The sequence below is a fragment of the Podarcis bocagei genome (genome assembly GCF_964188305.1).
Source record: "Podarcis bocagei genome assembly, chromosome: Z".
Classification (NCBI taxonomy): Eukaryota; Metazoa; Chordata; class Lepidosauria; order Squamata; family Lacertidae; genus Podarcis; species Podarcis bocagei.
The window spans coordinates 14710522-14728602 of record NC_138140.1 but is presented as its reverse complement, the minus strand read 5'-3'; the positions used below and the strand labels follow the sequence as shown (position 1 = coordinate 14728602).

The 18081-nt window shown below is 46.0% G+C and overlaps 1 protein-coding gene across 13 annotated transcripts in view; it reads right to left on the bottom strand.

Annotated features, from left to right (window-relative positions):
- PRRC2B (proline rich coiled-coil 2B) overlaps window positions 1-15401 on the bottom strand; it is a gene marked incomplete at its 3' end in the record, with an annotated part of 69453 nt that extends 54052 nt beyond the window's left edge. For 6 of the 13 annotated variants that reach the window (XM_081180056.1, XM_081180062.1, XM_081180063.1 and 3 more), the window contains exon 1: window positions 15112-15264. Of the gene's footprint in view, window positions 1-15111 lie in introns of all 13 variants that reach the window. The other 7 variants (XM_081180066.1, XM_081180068.1, XM_081180057.1 and 4 more) reach the window with 5 other exon arrangements.
- Between the last annotated feature and the right edge of the window lie 2680 nt (window positions 15402-18081).

Here is an 18081-nt window from a genome sequence, read left to right as displayed (position 1 = left end):
ATGCACAGAGCATGGGAAACAAACAAGATGAACTGGAGTTTTTAATACAGGATGGCAGGCATTACTGAATGGCAGACATTACTGAAACCTGGTGGGATGAGACTCATGACTGGAATATAGGAATTGAGGGGTATAACCTGTTCAAAACGAATAGACCAAACAGGAAGGGAGTAGCAGCAGAGTTGTATGTAGTCAGCTGTTAACAACAACTGCTGCTCTCCAGAGTCTGGGTGGGGGGTCGTCCATACTTTCCTTTGGTCCCAGGATGTAGAACATTTTGGACAAACATTCCACACCCACAAGAACTGGGCACTTTATGTTAATTCCTCCATAAAGAAAGCCTACTGCTTTATTTAAAACAGCCAAGATTTCAGGAGGATAACTTGTCCTGTGGGTTCTCTTTAAACAACCCTTCCATGTTAGAAAATGAGTCCACTGAGGTTGTTTGTGTTTGTTTCCCAGGTTTATTAAGTTGCTTTGCTATGGCTCTAGGCCGCTGGGACTTCAGATTGCTGTGTGTGTGTGTGTGTGTGTGTGTGTGTGTGTGTGTGTGTGTGTGTGTTTTGTGGGGGGGAAGGGAGGGAGGGAAAGAGGGGGAGAGAGGGAGGGAGAGAGAGACAGAGAGAGACAGAGAGAGAGAGAGAGAGAGAGAGAGAGAGAGAGAGAAGTGGTGGCCAAATGGCACTGGTGACACTGGTGAGTGGGCCAGATGCAAAAGTAGGTAAAGCAACAAATTTAAAATTCACGCTTCTACAGTAGGCTAGTTTCTGCATACACTAACAAACCCTTCTCTATACCCCATCCAGGCAAGCAAGTGGCAATTTCAGATTTTAAGGAGACTCTTTGCAGCCAAGCAAAAACACTCAAGGGAGGTGCAAAGCAGGGCTGGTGAGAGGTGTGGCTGGGGGAAATTATGAGGGTAGGACAGAGAGGTCTGGAGGGCCACTTCCAGCCCCATGGCCTGGAGTTCCTCCACTCTGACCAGAGCGAGGCAAAGGGTGATGATGAACCCATCACAAGTCCCCAAGCACAAGAAGACTTGGCATGCTCCCCAGATATTAATCAGCAAAACAGCATTAATGCAAATAAAGACCCGAATAATCTACCTATTTGCAGTTGCTTTTCCTGTTGTGGCAATATCAGTTCAGTCTTTTCTGCATAATGAGTTAGTGCTACTCGTTAGGTCTGGATCGCTGTGGCCTTGGCAGCAACAGGGATGTGAGGAAGGCCCAATAGCGACCAGCCTGCGCTTGGCAATTTAACAGAATCAAAGCGATTGCACGCATGTATATACAACAGGAAAACAGTGACTCATCAACCTGCATACTCTGTGCACTCCCATTGACAACACAATTCCCCAGATCCTTGCAGGAAGGGGAACATTTGCAGTAGCAGATGTCAGGTGGTTAACAGAGGATGGAGAAGAAGAAGAAGAAAAAGGGAGAGGGCAGGTGGTAATCCTTCAAGAAAAGCCAGTGAAACAGATCACATTCTGGAGATGCCAACGAGAAGCCCTAGCAACCACCCTTTCTCGCAATCCCAGTTCGCATCGGAACAATGATAGAGGAAGGAATGAACAACTGCCACATCTCAAATATGTTTGGAGAGTGTTACTATCAAAAAGGTTTCACGAGAGCTGCTCGGGCTGGATCCCTTCATGCCTTTCCAAAAGTGGCCCAGCCCCAGTCACATGTAAAAAAGGAAGGTGGTGAAATTTAAAGCACAAAAGGTGCACAGGCAAGAAAGGGGGCTGCCCCATGACTGCCTGCCCCCCTCAAGGCCATGAAGCTCACTGGGTGTGACTCTGGGCCAATCACTACCTCTAAGCCTATAACGTACATCACAGGGTTTTCGTGGGGATTAAAGGGGGGGACACATTAAGCTCCTTGGAGGAAAGTGAGAAAAATGCAATAAAATAAGTAAAGAAATAAACAGTACTAGAAAGCTGTTGGTAGGACACTAGTTAGGAGAGGGTGTGTAGAGAAGGGCAAAAGAAGGAAAACTACCAAGTGGGTGCTTGCCTCCCACCCCAGTCTCACACTCCCACCCTTTCACACATGACTGGGGGATAAACCAGTGCTTAAATACTTGGGTTGGCCACTACACTGTGACAAGGGAAGGGAGATATGTGGCCCTCAAGACATTGCTTTGGCTCCACCTGCCATCAGCCTGAGCCAGCGTGGCCATCGTTCAGGGATGGGAGTTGGGAGTTCTGAAAACCCCTGCTCTAAACAGTGCAAAACTAGAAATAGTTATTATGCCAGTGGAATACCTAGGCAAGCTGCAGAGGAAGGGGCTGCTTGCTCCTCAGCCCCACCTTGATGGGCATGAATGAAATGCACCTGCTAGGACCAGCCAGATTGAATAAAGCAGGTACAATTCTTATTCTTATTCTCTATAGCCACAACTTTCACATCAGCTCTGGTTACCCAGATGCTTCTAGAAACAGTCAAAGTACTGGTGATTACCTTGAGAGTTCTACATAATGGGTAGGCAAACTAAGGCCCGGGTGCCAGATCCAGCCCAATTGCCTTCTAAATCCGGCCCGTAGTCCAGGAATCAGCGTGTTTTTACATGAGTTGAATGTGTCCTTTTATTTAAACTGCACCTCTGGGTTATTTGTGGGGCATAGGAATTCATTCCCCCCTCCAAAATAGTAGTCCGGGCCCCCCACAAGGTCTGAGGGACAGTGGACCAGTCCCCTGCTGAAAAAATTTGCTGACCCCTGATCTACATCATAAGGTACAGCCAACACAGAGCCCACCAAAGGTTTATCAGTATTTATAAAGCACTTCATAATTTAAAAGCCCTACACAATATACAGAATAAATAGCAATAAAATAGCATCTTTCACAAAGAACAGCAGCATTATAAAAACAGGAATTCAGAGACAACATGGTCCAGTCTTAGGTCCATGTTGGTCCTCACAAAACCCTGAGCAAAAAAGATGTGCCTTTGCAAGATGTGTAAAGCAGCTGATGATCACAGAGTGAATGGGCACCTGACAGTGCAGGGAAAGTGGCAGAAAATGCTCATATTGGGTCGCCACTCTGCAGTGTCCAAAATTGTCTAGGCACCAGGCATATTTTGCAACTGGCACAGGTCCGACTGTGACCACATGGAGGTCTCTGGATGCCAAGCTGGCGACTGACATCTCCATCTGGCTGATCCCTGCAGCTTTCTTAAGACAGGTAAGCAGAAGAGCTTATTTATTGCATTTATATCCTACCTTTTTCTCTAAAGAGCACATGCTTCATTCCCCCATTCAATTAATCCCTGTGAGGTAGGTATGGAGGCTGTGACTGGCCCAAGGTCACTCAGTGAGGTTCATGACAGAGTGGGGATTTGAACCCTGATCTCCCAGGTCCTAGTCCGTCACTCTAAGCACTACACCACACTACACCACACTGACTTCCTAGAGTCCTTCTGCTATGGGGCAGCTATTAAGTTAAATAAGTATGGGAGAAAGCAAAATGTCACTTAGAGAAGGATCTGCAATATTTTCCTTGAAGCTTGCATTTGTTTTATTCTGGATTGTTTTATTTGATGCTTTAATGTGTTGTAAATTGTTTTAAGATTTTTTTTTATTTAAACTGTAAAGGGACATAGAAATGAAATAAATAATAATAATAAATTTCACTGGGGGGGAGGCGCCTAGGCAAGGTTTAATTGTGGTATACAATAGGGTATAGTGCCACTAGAACCCGTCAATCCCAGCCAAAAGATAGTAAGAAAAGCCATGTTCAAAAAGGCCAATGGCCCACCTAGTCCTCTTCTTGCAAGTGCCTTTGGGAGGCAGGACATGAGGGCAACAGCAATCTCCCCACTTGCAATTCCTAGCAATTGGCACCCAGAGGCTTCTGACAGTGGATGGTGATGAACACAGTCTTCATGACTAGTAGCCAACAATAGCCTTTTCCTGCATGAATTCATCTAACCCTCTTTTAACTCCTTTCAAGGTGGCAGCATTCACTACCTTTTGAAGCCAGCACAGGCGATGGTCAGGTATAATGGACACTGTAGTCAAATGCCCAAAGGACACCATATGAGATACCCACACAAGAGAAGACATGACAGCCACCATGAAAGACATAGTTGCTGTCACCCTGCAGAAGCCAATGAGGTCTGATGCTAGTAACTGTCTAGAACAGAGAATGGCTAACCTAGCTTTGAGGTGCTATGAGGGTAACTCTAGGCTGGATTTGAGTGGAAAGTGAAAAAAATATTCCCCCAGTTTTTCTGCAGATTTTCCATTTTGTAAGCTAATGAGTATCATGAACAGATGCAAAGTGCAACAACAATATTTAGACAAGTCTGGCCATTTCAATTTATTTATTTGTTTGGTTGGTTGGTTGGTTTGTTTACTAAGTACAGTGGTACCTCGATTTAAGAACGGTTTTGGTTTAAGAACGGACTTCCAGAATGGATTAAGTTCGTCAACTGAAGTACTAACGTACAAGTAAAATAAATGTGCTGAACCGGATTGCTCCCTGGGGGCATCAGGTTATCTTACAATACAAATTAGCCCAATTTACATTGGATTTCCCCCCACTTTCAAACCATGGTTAATGACCCTGGCTTCAAGAAACCATACAGTTTTAAACACAACAGTTTGGACACAATGAGACATTTCCATTAGTAAAAATGGAAGGAAGGGCTTCCAATTTCCTCCTTGCAGCTCACAAAAAAAATTGTGCAGATCAACGGTTGGAGTTGTTAAGGTCCACATCGCCTTTGGGATAAATCTGTCAAGGGCCAGAACAAGAAGTGTCCTCCTACCTTTTCCCTTTCACCATGGAAGCAAACCGTATCCTCTAGCACTGATCTTGGTACAGGGTGCAAGGGATGTGGAATCAATGGGGAGCAACCAGAAAACAAATAGAGGTAACTTAACAAGGTTATTTAATTGTACTAAACATTGCTTAAAATTTAAAAATAAGGGCTTAGTTCTTTGCCACTGGTGGCCAAAACATTAGTAGCCCAGAAAAAGCAAAAGGTTAAAGTCTACACAAGCAACTGAGCACAAAAACTGTCTGCACACTTTTCAAAATTCATATCCACGAGGGCTAGCCACTTGACTTTTTTAAATGTAAGCTGGAAATTCAAGAAAGGAGCACACAATGTCCCTGAGGTATCCAGCTTCAAGGTGATGAGGGAGAGTCTACCAGGTAGGACAACATTTGGAAAACAGAGGAGAGACCGTTATTACTTCTCTCCCCCTGAAGGCTGTTGATGGGCAACAAATGATTTGGCACAGGTGCATGTGGACAGGTGGGTAAGAAAACACCTATGGGCTGATTTTGCAAGGTGGCAATTAGAAAACACCCACCCACCCACACATTATCGACAGTCTTTAGAAAAATCCTAACCCAGCAGTTCAGAACTAAGGGCCACTTGCCAATCTCACCCGAAACGCTTGCCAAAAGCAACAGCAAACAGATGCAGAGGAAACACTGGAAACTGCCTTATATTAGGACACACTGTTTGCCCATCTAGCCTGGTACTGCCCATTCAGTGGTGGGAAACCTCCAGCCCATGGGACAAACTAGGCCTGCAAGGCTGTTTTCCCAAGACCCACAGACCTGCCCCATGCCCAGTGCTAACACAGTACAGTCGTACCTTGGTTCTCGAACAGAATCTGTTCCAGAAGTCTGTTCTACTTCTGAAAAGGTTTGAAAACCAAGATGTGGCTTCTGATTGGCTGCAGGAGCTTCCTCAATCGGAAGCCATATTGGACGTTCGGCTTCCAAAAAAAGTTTGCTAACTGGAATACTTACTTCAGCTATTCCACACTCCTGCTCTAGGTGCTTGGGCAGAGAAGGCTCTCACCTGCTACCCTGATCTTATTACCTGGATAAGCCAGGAGTGGAACCTGGGACCTTCTACATGCAAAGCATGTGCTCTGCCACTCTCACCAGAGAGAATAGAATGGAATGTCCGGGTTCAAATCTCTGCTCAGCCACACACCCATACACAAAATTCAGCTTCCAACCAGGGAATGGAAATGATAAAATTGCCAACCCTCACAGAGCTTCAGTTCAGATGGAATGCCAAACCATGGTGGTTTGGAAGGCAAGCTCAAACCATAGTTTGCTAGTTCAGATGCAACAAGAAACTGTAAAGTATTTCATTGAAGCGGAGCAAACAAAGAGCCTGACACTCAGTCCTGTGACATTGCCACTGCCTGTGAAACAATCCCACTGCTTCCATGCCCCCACCACCAATGTCTCATTGTAATGTCACATGATTGCCAGGTGGGGGACACTGCCCATCTTCCAGATTTGGCCCATCAGTTATGTGTGGAGGAGATAACAATCTCGGCTCCTGCCAAATCCCATTCTCTACCCCTTCTGTTGCAAATGAACTGGAGCACAGAAACACATCTACACTGCCCTGGCATGTATCCAGGTCAGAAGTGGAAGCTTATCTTCACAACTGTTAAGATTAGCGGCAAAGGAAAACAAACGCAAGGTTTAAGATAGGGGCAGGGAGAGAGAAAGAGTTATATCCAGTGCTAGCCCTTCTCAGAACCGAGAACCTCAGAGCCTATCTTGACTAAGTTAGATCCATAAATTTTAATGGGTCTACTCTGGATACAACCCAAAATTCCTATTGCCAAGGCTTTAGGTAATCCTTTATACCCTGGAGGAGGATTTCACGCCTGGTATTCCAATGCAAACAACAGTTTCTTAAGGGGGCATAAGATGAGAAAAGCAATGGACTTTCCTTCCCTGGAGGTTTTTAAGTAGAGGTTGGATGGCCATCTGTCATGGATGCTTTAGCTGAGATTCCTGCATTGCAGGGGGTTGGAATAGATCATTCTTGGGGTCCCTTCCAACTCTACAATTCTATGATCCTATGGAAGGTAGATATAAGGAATTAGAAGAAACATTAAAACAAAATATAAATACTAGACCTAAAATACTAATCCATGAATATAAAAACCAAAATATTTTAAAAGATAAATCCACCTCAATTAAACTAAACTAAAAGGATGAACGGGGGGAAAGGCCAAGGATATAACCAATTACTTTGCAAACTAGGGGTAAAGGCCTTGGTAAAGAACAGTATTTGTGCCTGGTGCTTATAAACAGACAGCGATGACGCCAGTAGGGCCTCCCTTGGGAGAGCATTCCACAAGCAGGGAGCAGTGTTAGAAACAGATATTTCAGCTACAGTGGTGCCTCGCAAGACAAAATTAATCCGTTCCGCGAGTCTCTTCGTCTAGCGGTTTTTTCGAAGCAACCCTATTAGCGGATTAGTGGATTAGCGCTATTAGCGGTTTAGCGGCTATTAAAGGCTTAGCGGATTAGCGGCTAAAAGGCTATTAGCGGCTTAGAAAAGGGGGGGGAGCGAAAAAAATCGGAACACTCGCAAGATGTTTTCGTCTTGCAAAGCAAGCCCATAGGGAAAATCGTCTTGCGAAGCAGCTCAAAAACGGAAAACCCTTTCGTCTAGCGGGTTTTCCGTCTTGCGAGGCATTCGTCTTGCGGGGCACCACTGTAATTGCCAAATGGCACCTTAAACCTGGGTGACAGTCACAATATATCTAGGTGCCTTTTTTATAGCAGGGATTATTATTATTAAGAATTATTTACTTTCTATACCTAATAATAATAATAAGCCACCCATCCATCCGACTAGGTTTCCGCAGCCATTCTGGGTGGCTTCCAGCACATATAAAAACATAATAAAACGTCAAAAACTAAAAACGTCCTGATACAGGGCTGCCTTCAGATGTCTTCTAAAAGTTATTCATCTCCTTGACATACAGAGCATTCCACAGGGAGGGCACCACTGCCAAGAAGGCCCTCTGCCTCGTTCCCTGTAACTTCACTTCTTGCAGTGAGGGAACTGCCAGAAGACCCCAGGAGGTAGACCTCAGTGTTTGGGCTGAACAATGGGGGTAGAGACGCTCCTTCAGGTATCCTGGGCCAAGGCCACTTAGGGATTTAAAGATGAGCACCAGCACTTTAAGAGTTGTGTTCAGAAACGTACTAGGAGCCCATGAAAATCCTTTAGGACCAGCGTTATATGGTCCGGAGGCCACTCCTAGTCACCAGTCTATCTGCTACATTCTGGATTAGTTGTAGTTTCCAAGTCTCCTTCAAAGGTAGCCTCACATAGATGACATTGCAGTAGTCCAAGATGGAGATAATCACAGCACCTACCACTATGGTGAAACAGTCTGTGGGCAGGTAGGGTCTCAGCTGGCATACCAGACATGGGCGTAGCCAGGGGGGCAGGGAGGGGCAGCTGCCCCCCTAAATCAATAAAAATACAGTGGTGCTTCGCAAGACGAAATTAATTCGTTCCGCAAGTTTTTTCTTCTTGCAAGTTTTTCGTCTTGCGAAGCACGGTTTCCCATAGGAATGCATTGAAAATCAATCAATGCATTCCTATGGAGACCGTCCGGGGACAGAGGGGAAGCGCGCGGGCCTTCCCCTCTGTCCCCGGACCTGTTTTAAAGCAAGGGAAGGGGCAGCGGGGAGAATCGCTTCTCCCCGTTGCCGCCCCTTGGTTCAAAAGGGGTCCGGGGAGAGAGGGGAAGGCACGCGCGCGCCTTCCCCTCTGTCCCCTCTTTTGAAGCAAGGGGCGGAGGGGAGAAGATCGCTTCTCCCCATTGCCGCCCCTTGGTTCAAAAGGGGTCCGGGGACAGAGGGGAAGGCGCGCGCGCGCCTTCCCCTCTGTCCCCGGAGATTGCGGGGCTGGCAATGGGGAGAAGTGATCTTCTCCCCGCCGCCCCTTGCTTCAAAAGAGGTCCGGGGTGCAGGGGCAAGCTTCGTTTTGCGAAGCAAGCCCATAGGGAAATTCGTCTTGCGAAGCAACTCAAAAACGAAAAAACCTTTCGTCTTGCGAGTTTTTCGTCTCGCGAGGCGTTCGTCTTGCGGGGCACCACTGTAAATAAAAATACATAGTAAACTGATGTTCTGCCCCCTAACAAAGGCCTCCCCCCCCACAGCAAAAATCCTGGCTACGCCCTTGGTACCAGATGGAGCTGGAAGACAGCTGCCCTGGACACAGAACTAACCTGTGCCCCCATGGATACCTGTGAGTCCAAAGTGACTCCCAGGCTGCGCACCTGGTCATTCAGGGGCACAGTTACCCCTTTCAGGAGCATGGAGTCCCACACACCCGCCCACACCCTGTCTTCCAAAAACAGTACTTCTTTCTTGTCGGGATTCAACCTCAATTCATTAACCACCATCATTTCCTCCAACCCCTTCAGACACTCACACAGGATATTCACTGCCTTCACTGGTTCTGATTTAAAGGAGAGAGAGCTCTGGATATCACCCGCATTTTAAAAGAAAAAATCTCAAAGCAGTTTACAACACATTAAAACATCAAGTGAAACAATTCAGAACAAAACAAATGCAAGCTTCAAGGAAAATACTGCAGATCTTTCTCTAAGTGACATTTTGCTTTCCCCATACTTATTTACCTTCCTAGCTGCCCCATAGCTGGAGGACTCTAGGAAGCTACTGATAGCCTTTTACCTCCACGAGCTTGTCTAAATAAGACAGATCTGTCTAATTAAGCTCCTTGGTATCAACAGTCTTGTCCATCTTGATTGTTAGCCTGATGTTGTCAGAAAGGGACACACGATTCCAGCAACTGGTATTTGGAAGCATCTCTGACTGTGGAAGCACAGCATCGCCACCACGGCTAGTAGCCACTGATAGCCTTATCCTTGATTCATCTGTCAGTCCTCTTCTAAAGCCATCCAAGTCGGTGGCATTTAGGAGCAAATCATGTCAAAGGCCCATCAACTCCAGCATTTTCTCTCTAACAGTGGCCAACAGCGAAGCCCACAAGCAGGACATACGGCCAACAGCCCTCTCTTCTGCTCCTCCTCCTCAGCACTTCATAGTGTTTCTGATTCTGGAGGTGGCATATAGCCACCAAGGCTAGCAAACACCAATCGCCTGATTTTCTGTGAATGTGCCTATTCTGCTTTCCAATGGCTGCTAGTCACATTTGCTGTTACAGGGCCTTCAGAATGAGAGACAGTGTGTCTCTGAATAGCAGTCACTGGGCAACACCTGCAAGAAAAGGGCATTGTTCTTATGTCCAGCTTGTAGGCTTCCCACTGGGGCTTTCATTCAGCTGCTGTGGAAAAGAGGATGCTGGACTAGATAGGCCTTTGGTCTGATTCTGCAGGGCTCTCCTTATGTTCCTGAAGCTGGTGGCCACCAAATCTTGCGGCAGAAAATTCCATAGTTTCCCCATTCTTGATCCTAGCTGGGGCCTAGGCAAGAGGCAGGAGCAGTAGGGAAACCTCCCAAGAGTTATCAGAAAGCCCTATGAAAGGGTTGTAGCTTAGTAGGGGAGCATCTGCTTTGCATGCAGAAAGTCCCATGTTCAATCACCAATGGCAACTATGCCAGGAAGGGCTGGAAAAGTTCCTTTTCCTGAAATCCTGGAGAGTTCCCGCCAAGTCTGCTTAGCTAGATGGGTCAATGGTCTGATTCTGTATAAGGCAGTTTCCTAGGTACCTGGAAAGGCCAGAGGGTCACAGGTCCCCTGGCCCTGCTTATAAAATGTTTTCCTGCTGCATCAGTGCAGCAAATTCAGCAGTCAGAATTCAACAGCGGCCATCCAGATACACCTGAGAAGCCCAAACCTGAGCCTAAAGGCAACAGCCTTTATGCAGTTTGTCAACAACACCTGATATTGAAAGGTATACAGAGGAGAAAGAAGATGGTGCCTGAAGCAAGTCTCCTGTGAGCCTCAGCAGAGGGAGTAGGAGCTTTAAAAAAATAATACAAGACACACTCCCAGAAAACAAGCTTATACCTCATCCACAGATAAGGACTCCGGGAGTCGCCGGATGGCATTCTAAACATCCTCCCTTCCTTTGAGGCTCTTCGAAAGCCCCTTTGAAATCCCGCTGAAACCATCCAAAACTCCTCGAAGTTATCTAAAGCTATTTGAGGCTAATTACAACACTCAGAGTTTCCTTCAAACAAAGCCCTCAAATATACGGAGGGGACAAAGTAACCCAAATCTAGTCCGGGGATGGTACTCAGAGTTACAAAGAACTGGGAATTTCTCTTACACAAGCTACAGAAACGCCCCCAAGAAAAAGCAGGCCAAAATTTTATACTATTTCAAACCAAAAGCAGACGATACAAGAAACATGGAGAGCCTGCACTCTCACGAATGGTCTGTTGACCGTACCTGGCATGGGAGAGGTATACTGTGCTGAGCATGGAAGTTCCATTTGGCTATAATGAATAATAGCCCTCAATAGACTCATCCTCTCCCCCCGCCCCCCAAAAATAATGCTCATCTATAAATTTTAAGAGCAGTGTTCAACTCAAAAGTCCCATCAGTGCAAGGATTTGCCTACTAGCCATTATAGGTGTGCTCTGCCTCCACAGCTGGAGGCTGTAACACCAGTTGCTGGAAAACACAGGAGGGGAGAGGGCTTGTGCTCAGGTCCTGCTTGAAGGTTTCCCACAGGCCTCTGGTTGGACACTGTGATAACAGGATGCTGGACTAGATAGGCCATTGGCCTAACCCTGCAGGGCTCATCTTACATTCTTATGATTTCTGCTTGTGCAATGGGACTTTCCATCCTCTTTTCCTTTTGCACTTGCACCAATTCTGCTCCAGAAGGTTGGGGGAACCCCTAAGGCTGGTTTTGGGGAGTGAGGAGAATACTCTGCCGTGCAAACAAATTCCTCATGTAGCACTACACTGGATATAACCCTAGGTTTAGGGAGGGGGGGGGGAAACAAAGAAAATTTTCCCCATACCATTCCATCACCACCCCAGGACTTCACATTTCTGGTCTTAACTGGTCTACTTTAATATTTCCCCCTGTTTTGGAGCAACAGATCCAGTGTTAGAAACTCAGATATATAAGCTAATAAGGCTCAGCATGGCTCCCAATTTGGCCCATGAGGCCAAATCACACCCACCTGCCCCACCTCTCACATCATCCGTGACATAAGGTATGGGGCAGGTGAAGATGCAGCTGCCATTGTATGATCAGGAGCCTTAAAGTGCAATGACAAGGGAGGCTTGCACTCCCTGTCAATCAGCTGATCAGTGGCAAGAGCAGGTCACCTGGGATCAGATATATTCCTGAGTATCCCATGGGGAGCTCCTCAGCACAGCTGGACCCAACAGAAAGAAGGGCTTGAAGTTAGTGCTAGCAACTGATAGGAACTGACTTAAAGCTTCCTGGGTCTGGCTGTGCTGTTATGCTTCCCATGGAAAATTCCATAACTGGTCAATCCTTGAAGGGGCTTATAAAGAGCCCTCTTTAGCGCTTTGAAGCATCAACAATCTTTTGATCGGCAGCACTTCAAAGCACTAAATGCTACTGGCAAGCCCTGAAGTCACCTGAAGTCAATGTGACTGACAGGTGAGCAGCCTCACCCACCTTACCCACTGGCTTAGCACCAGTGTGAAGAACACCTGAGGCCCTCCAGCTATCATTGGACTACAGCTCTCATCCCATCATCTTTGACCACTGGCCATGTGGATTAATGGGAGTTGGAGCATAATGACATAGAGAGAGGCACAGATTTAAAGTGATGCCCAAACAAGTCCACTATCTTTAACCCCAACACACATAGGAGGAGGCATTTCCAGACAGACCATAATATGGACCAGGAATGGTCACAAGGCAGATGTGCACTGTTCAAGGACACCTTCCCAATCACCAACCAATTTCAGAACTGGGATGCTGATAACCCTTCTATCGCAAAAAGCAGAGGGGGAGGAATGAAGTGTACCCCACATTGGATAAGCTCCTTCCACTCCATCCCAAAAATCAAACATTTAGCACACTAGTGGTCCAAGGCATCGTGATTACAAGAAAAAGTCCCAAAGAGAGGCTTTCATCTCTCTCTCTACATGGGGAATATACCCCAAATACTAGGCTAGGGTGGGGGCAGGGGGGAGAGGAACTTTCAAGCTTTAACCAGTAAAAGAGCATGTATCTGTATCTGCAAAAGGCAAGCAGAGTTTATTGATATTTATATACAGTTTCATAGCCCACCCGTCTCAATTTTACCTGTGGCTCAGGATCTTTAAATGCTTGACTTTGGAAAAATGTGTGAAAGCTAGGTGCTAACAGAAATCAATGACTGCCTGTGACTGCTCAGCACTGGAGAAGAGATCTAATGTAACATTCCACCAAAAAAACACCCCAGCAATTCTACCTGCTAGAAGCCACCTCAAGAAAATAAGAAGCACTCTTAAACACAGGCCATCATCCTGAGGAAAAAGTAGCAGCACCTTTTGTGCCTTTCATCATGCCCCCCCCCAAAAAGCTTAAAGAGGTATTGATCAAAGACGACAATAAAAAAAATTCGATTGTCACAATCCTCATTTTGTATTACAGCGACAGCCATTGACAGTAGAATTTTGGATGCGACACACAGTGACCATCTTGAAGGCATAGACAGATCCAACTTCCCAAATGTTCTCGTTTCATCATCACCATTTCACAGCTGGGAAGCTGCACAACTTTGGGAATGAAAACCATGATTTGTAGCCCCAAAAAGACACAGGAAAGAGGGGCGTGTTCTCCCTACAAACCCATTAAATGCACAGTTCTTAAAGAACAGATTTAAAATTCTAATTTGATCTACAAAAGGGCGGTGGGGGGAGAGACTGACCACATCAGAAAAACTAACAGCCATTCACACGCACCAGTCTCACAGTAGAGTATAACATCACCCAACAATATACTTCCAACATTCATTACACCACACCAAACACACACTAAATGTCACTAATTTCTCAAAGCAAGACTTTCCTTAATTTCCTCTCTTCCACTTTTAGTCTCTGGGCCAGGATCCTGCCCACCCCCCATAAGAAGCCGCAACAGGATCACAACACAACCAATGAAAAAGATCAGACCCAAACTTCTGAAATTCCGTTGAGATTAAAAATTCTTTCTTTTTTTAAAAAAATAAAGAATCCTCATCTTTCTGCATTTGAAATAATAAGAATAAAATTCCACGTTGTTACCCTATTTAAAGTGTGCCTTCCCCCGCCAAAAATGCCAATTTCTGTATACAATCAGGTGTGTCGTAATGGAAGAGTGATGTCGGTTGCTATTTTAAAAGATGCCCATACACACACACACACACACACACACACACACACGTTTTACATGTATGGCATGTCAGAGACCGATATCGAAGGTAAGAGACAGTTTTGCAGTTTCAGTCACAGGGGACACACACAAATACACACACACACACGTAGATATACATATCCAGGCCTTCCACAACCACAACGCACGGCCAAAACAATGGAAGGCAGAGATGGATTTAAAAGCAAAACAGAAGCCTGGGCAAAATGGCAACGCTGAAAGGCAACACACTAATTAAAAGTCAAGACTCTCCCAATCCAGCGCACCCGAAATATATTCAGTCACTCATTTATGTTTTGGTTTTAAAGCGGCGGAGGGGGGGCAGAGAATAGAAAGAGGTGGGTGTTAACTGGCCCACATCTTCTCCAAAACCAAGGACAAACCTCCATTCTCCATCCCTGAAATCAGCATCGCACAATTTTGCAGTAATAACGATCATTACAATTGCACGGTTTGTTATTGAAACTTCAGAGGGGGGTGGGGAACCAACGCCCTTTCATCAATTCTCCCTTGCAAAACCTTCCAATTCCCTCTCTCCACCACAAATTAATAGCAACAGCAATAGCAAGGAGCACCTAACAATAATTTCATAACCCCTAAAATGACTTAAACCAAATGCATATTTGGGTGTTGCTCTGGGTTTTTTTCTTTTCTTTTGCATGGAGGCATCAAAACTGGATGGAGGTCTGCTTTGCATTTGCAAAACAAAAACAAACAAAATGGGGTCAGCAGAGTCTGAAATAAGTCAAATATGGAAGGGGGGCCTGCGACCCCTTTAAGGGCCAAAAAGGGGGGGTAGGTGGGGAGAGCTAATGGGATTGTTGGGGGGATGGTAAAAACCATTCCCCTCCGCCCCTGGGGTGGGGGAAAACCTGGCCTACTTCACTCCTTCGCTTTCCTTCCTCAGTCTCCATTTTATAACTGCCCGGCCTCCCACCTCGCCCCACAGAAAAGCCCCCGAACTGCATCCTGAGCCCCCCAATACCCACCTGTTGTGGTTGTAGGGAGCCAAATGTGCCTGGGGAGCCGGCTGGCGGGGGAGCTCGGGGGCTCGGGGGTCAGGATGGCTGCGGATTGCAAGGCAGAGGCGGCGGCGACCTCCCAGGCTTCTCGCGACTGCCTCTCAGTGTCTGCTATGGTTGCCTCCGCCTCCTCCGCCTCCTGCGAAAAGGCCTGTCAATCCCCGGGCTGGAGTGAACAGCTGAACCCGCAGCGGCCAGGCCTGCGAAACGGGACAGCGGCGCCTGCCGGGCCCGCCGGGGAAAGCAGGGTGCTTTGGCTGAGGAGGGATGAAGGGAAAAGAACAGAAAGAAATAAAAAGGGGAAAAAATGGGTGGGAGAGCAGATCAGAGAGGGGAAAAGAGAAAGACAGAAAGAATGGACCTGATCCCAACAAAATTAAGCACTTAGAGTGGTTGGTTGTGTTATAAGAATTTTAAGGTCATATATATGGTTGTGTTATAAGAATTTTAAGGTCATATATATATATATATATATATATATATATATGCTTTCGTAGATTTTCACGGGTACAGGAATGCAGGTTTTGGTGTCTTCGGGTGTCTTCCCGTGTAAGAGTTGGGGTGTCTAGGCGACGTTTCGACGAGGTCTCACTCGTCATCTTCAGGCTGGTGCTTTCGGCTTCTTGTTACTGGAACAGAGCAGGATCTCAGTGTTTGAGTTCCTATAAATACTGTTGAGGGGGTGTGGTGTATAGCCTCCAACGTTCTGGGCAGAGAGGAAGTTCCCAGGTTAGTGTGCCTTTTCTTCTTTTGTTCATTAATTACTTGAGGGATATCTTGAGAGATTTCTTGAGTGATATTCTGAGTACCATTTAGGAGGGTCATTAGGTGTGGATTAGTTGCTAAAGCTTTCGTGTCTTGACCTCTTGAGCTTGTGAAGAGTTTTTCTGAGAAGATGGCTGTACTGCACTTAGTTGTGCTCTGGCTTGGCTTCGTGTATAGGGGCGAGCTGTGGTTTTGTGCCCTGTGCCAGCCAGATCTGTGTAGGGATTGCAGGGGGGTGCAGCATCCGGAGGTGCCACTATGGTTTGGCTACTGGATGGTGTCTGTAATTTATCTGTGGAGATGGTCTGGGTTTGGGTCTGGTGTGGTTGATTGGAGATGGCGTTCTGTGTGCCTCTGGTTCTGGTGTCGGTTTTTGTTGGGAGGGCTAATTTCCAGATGTCTGGCAGGCGGGACGTGTCGTCACGCTTGTTCATGTTGTGAGGGTGTTTCTCTATCTCGATGGCTTCCATGATTATTCTCTTGTGGTGATGTTCCATGTTAAAGAGCAATTTGGAATCTGCAAAATTAATTTCGTGTCCTGTTTCTTTCATGTGTTGGTAAAGAGAGGAAGTTTTTTCTTCTTTTTTGACGGCATTCTTGTGTTCTGCGATACGTGCATTTATTCGTCTGTTTGTTTGTCCAATGTACGTGGCTGGGCAGACTTTGCAGGGTATTTCATAGACCCCTTGGTTTTCTAACTGGATTTTATCTTTGGGGTTTCTGAGGATATTGGCTATTTTTTGGTTGGTGCAAAAGGCTGTTTTGATATTGTGTTTATGGAGGATTTTGCTAATTTTATCTGTAGTGCCCTTGATATAAGGAAGGAGGGCCATGCCATTGTTTTCTTCTGTGTCTTGGTTTTTGGGGGGTGTTTCTTTTTGGATTAGTTTCGTAACCCTGTTTTGCTGGTATCCGTTGGCGATTAACACATTTGAGATATTCTGTAACTCAGTTGTCAAGTGGTCTTTGTCAGCCAGGCGTTTGGTTCTGGAGATGAGAGTCTTGGCTACGGAGTTTATTTGTGCAGGGTGGTGGTGTGATTGTGCATGTAAGTAGCGGTTGGTGTGTGTTTTTTTCCGGTAGATAGTGTGTCCTAGGGAGCCATCAGGTTTTTTGTAGATTAGGACGTCAAGGAAGGGAAGTTGGTTGTTGGCTTCTATTTCCATAGTGAATTGTATTTTGGGGTGTAGGCTGTTGAGATGTGTGAGGAAGCTATCTAGTTTTTCTTTCCCGTGTGGCCAAATTACAAAGGTGTCGTCAACATATCTGAGCCAAAGTTTGGGTTTGTGTTCTGACTTGTCTAAAGCATTGGTTTCAAAGTGTTCCATGTACAGATTTGCGATGACCGGTGAGAGGGGTGATCCCATAGGTGCTCCTTCTATCTGTTTGTATCTTTGTCCATTGTGGATGAAGTACGTGTTGGTTAGGCAGTGGTTGGTCAGGTCCAGGATGTATTCGGGGGGATTGTATTTGTTTTGAATGGCTGTCAAGGCTTCATTAATGGGCACTTGTGTGAAGAGAGATACAACATCGAAGCTCACAAGACCCTACCTACCAACCTATAAAAACAGATCCCACCACCTATCTGGAAAAAACCACCAAATCCAAAATAAAAGCCTCTCCTATCAGTGAAGAAATCCAGCTAAGAATCATCCCCAGAGAAAAATCATCCAGATGCCCCAAACTCTACGGTCTCCCCAAGATACACAAAGAAGGAACACCACTCAGACCAATAGTCAGCTCCATAGGCTCACCTCTACAAAATCTCGCTAAATTTCTCGCTAAGCAACTTCAGCCCTATGCAGAATCTATCGCTTCACACGTTACAAACTCCTTCCAGTTCATAGAAACAATAAAGAAGCAAAACCTACATCCCGATGACCTACTTGTGAGCTTCGATGTTGTATCTCTCTTCACACAAGTGCCCATTAATGAAGCCTTGACAGCCATTCAAAACAAATACAATCCCCCCGAATACATCCTGGACCTGACCAACCACTGCCTAACCAACACGTACTTCATCCACAATGGACAAAGATACAAACAGATAGAAGGAGCACCTATGGGATCACCCCTCTCACCGGTCATCGCAAATCTGTACATGGAACACTTTGAAACCAATGCTTTAGACAAGTCAGAACACAAACCCAAACTTTGGCTCAGATATGTTGA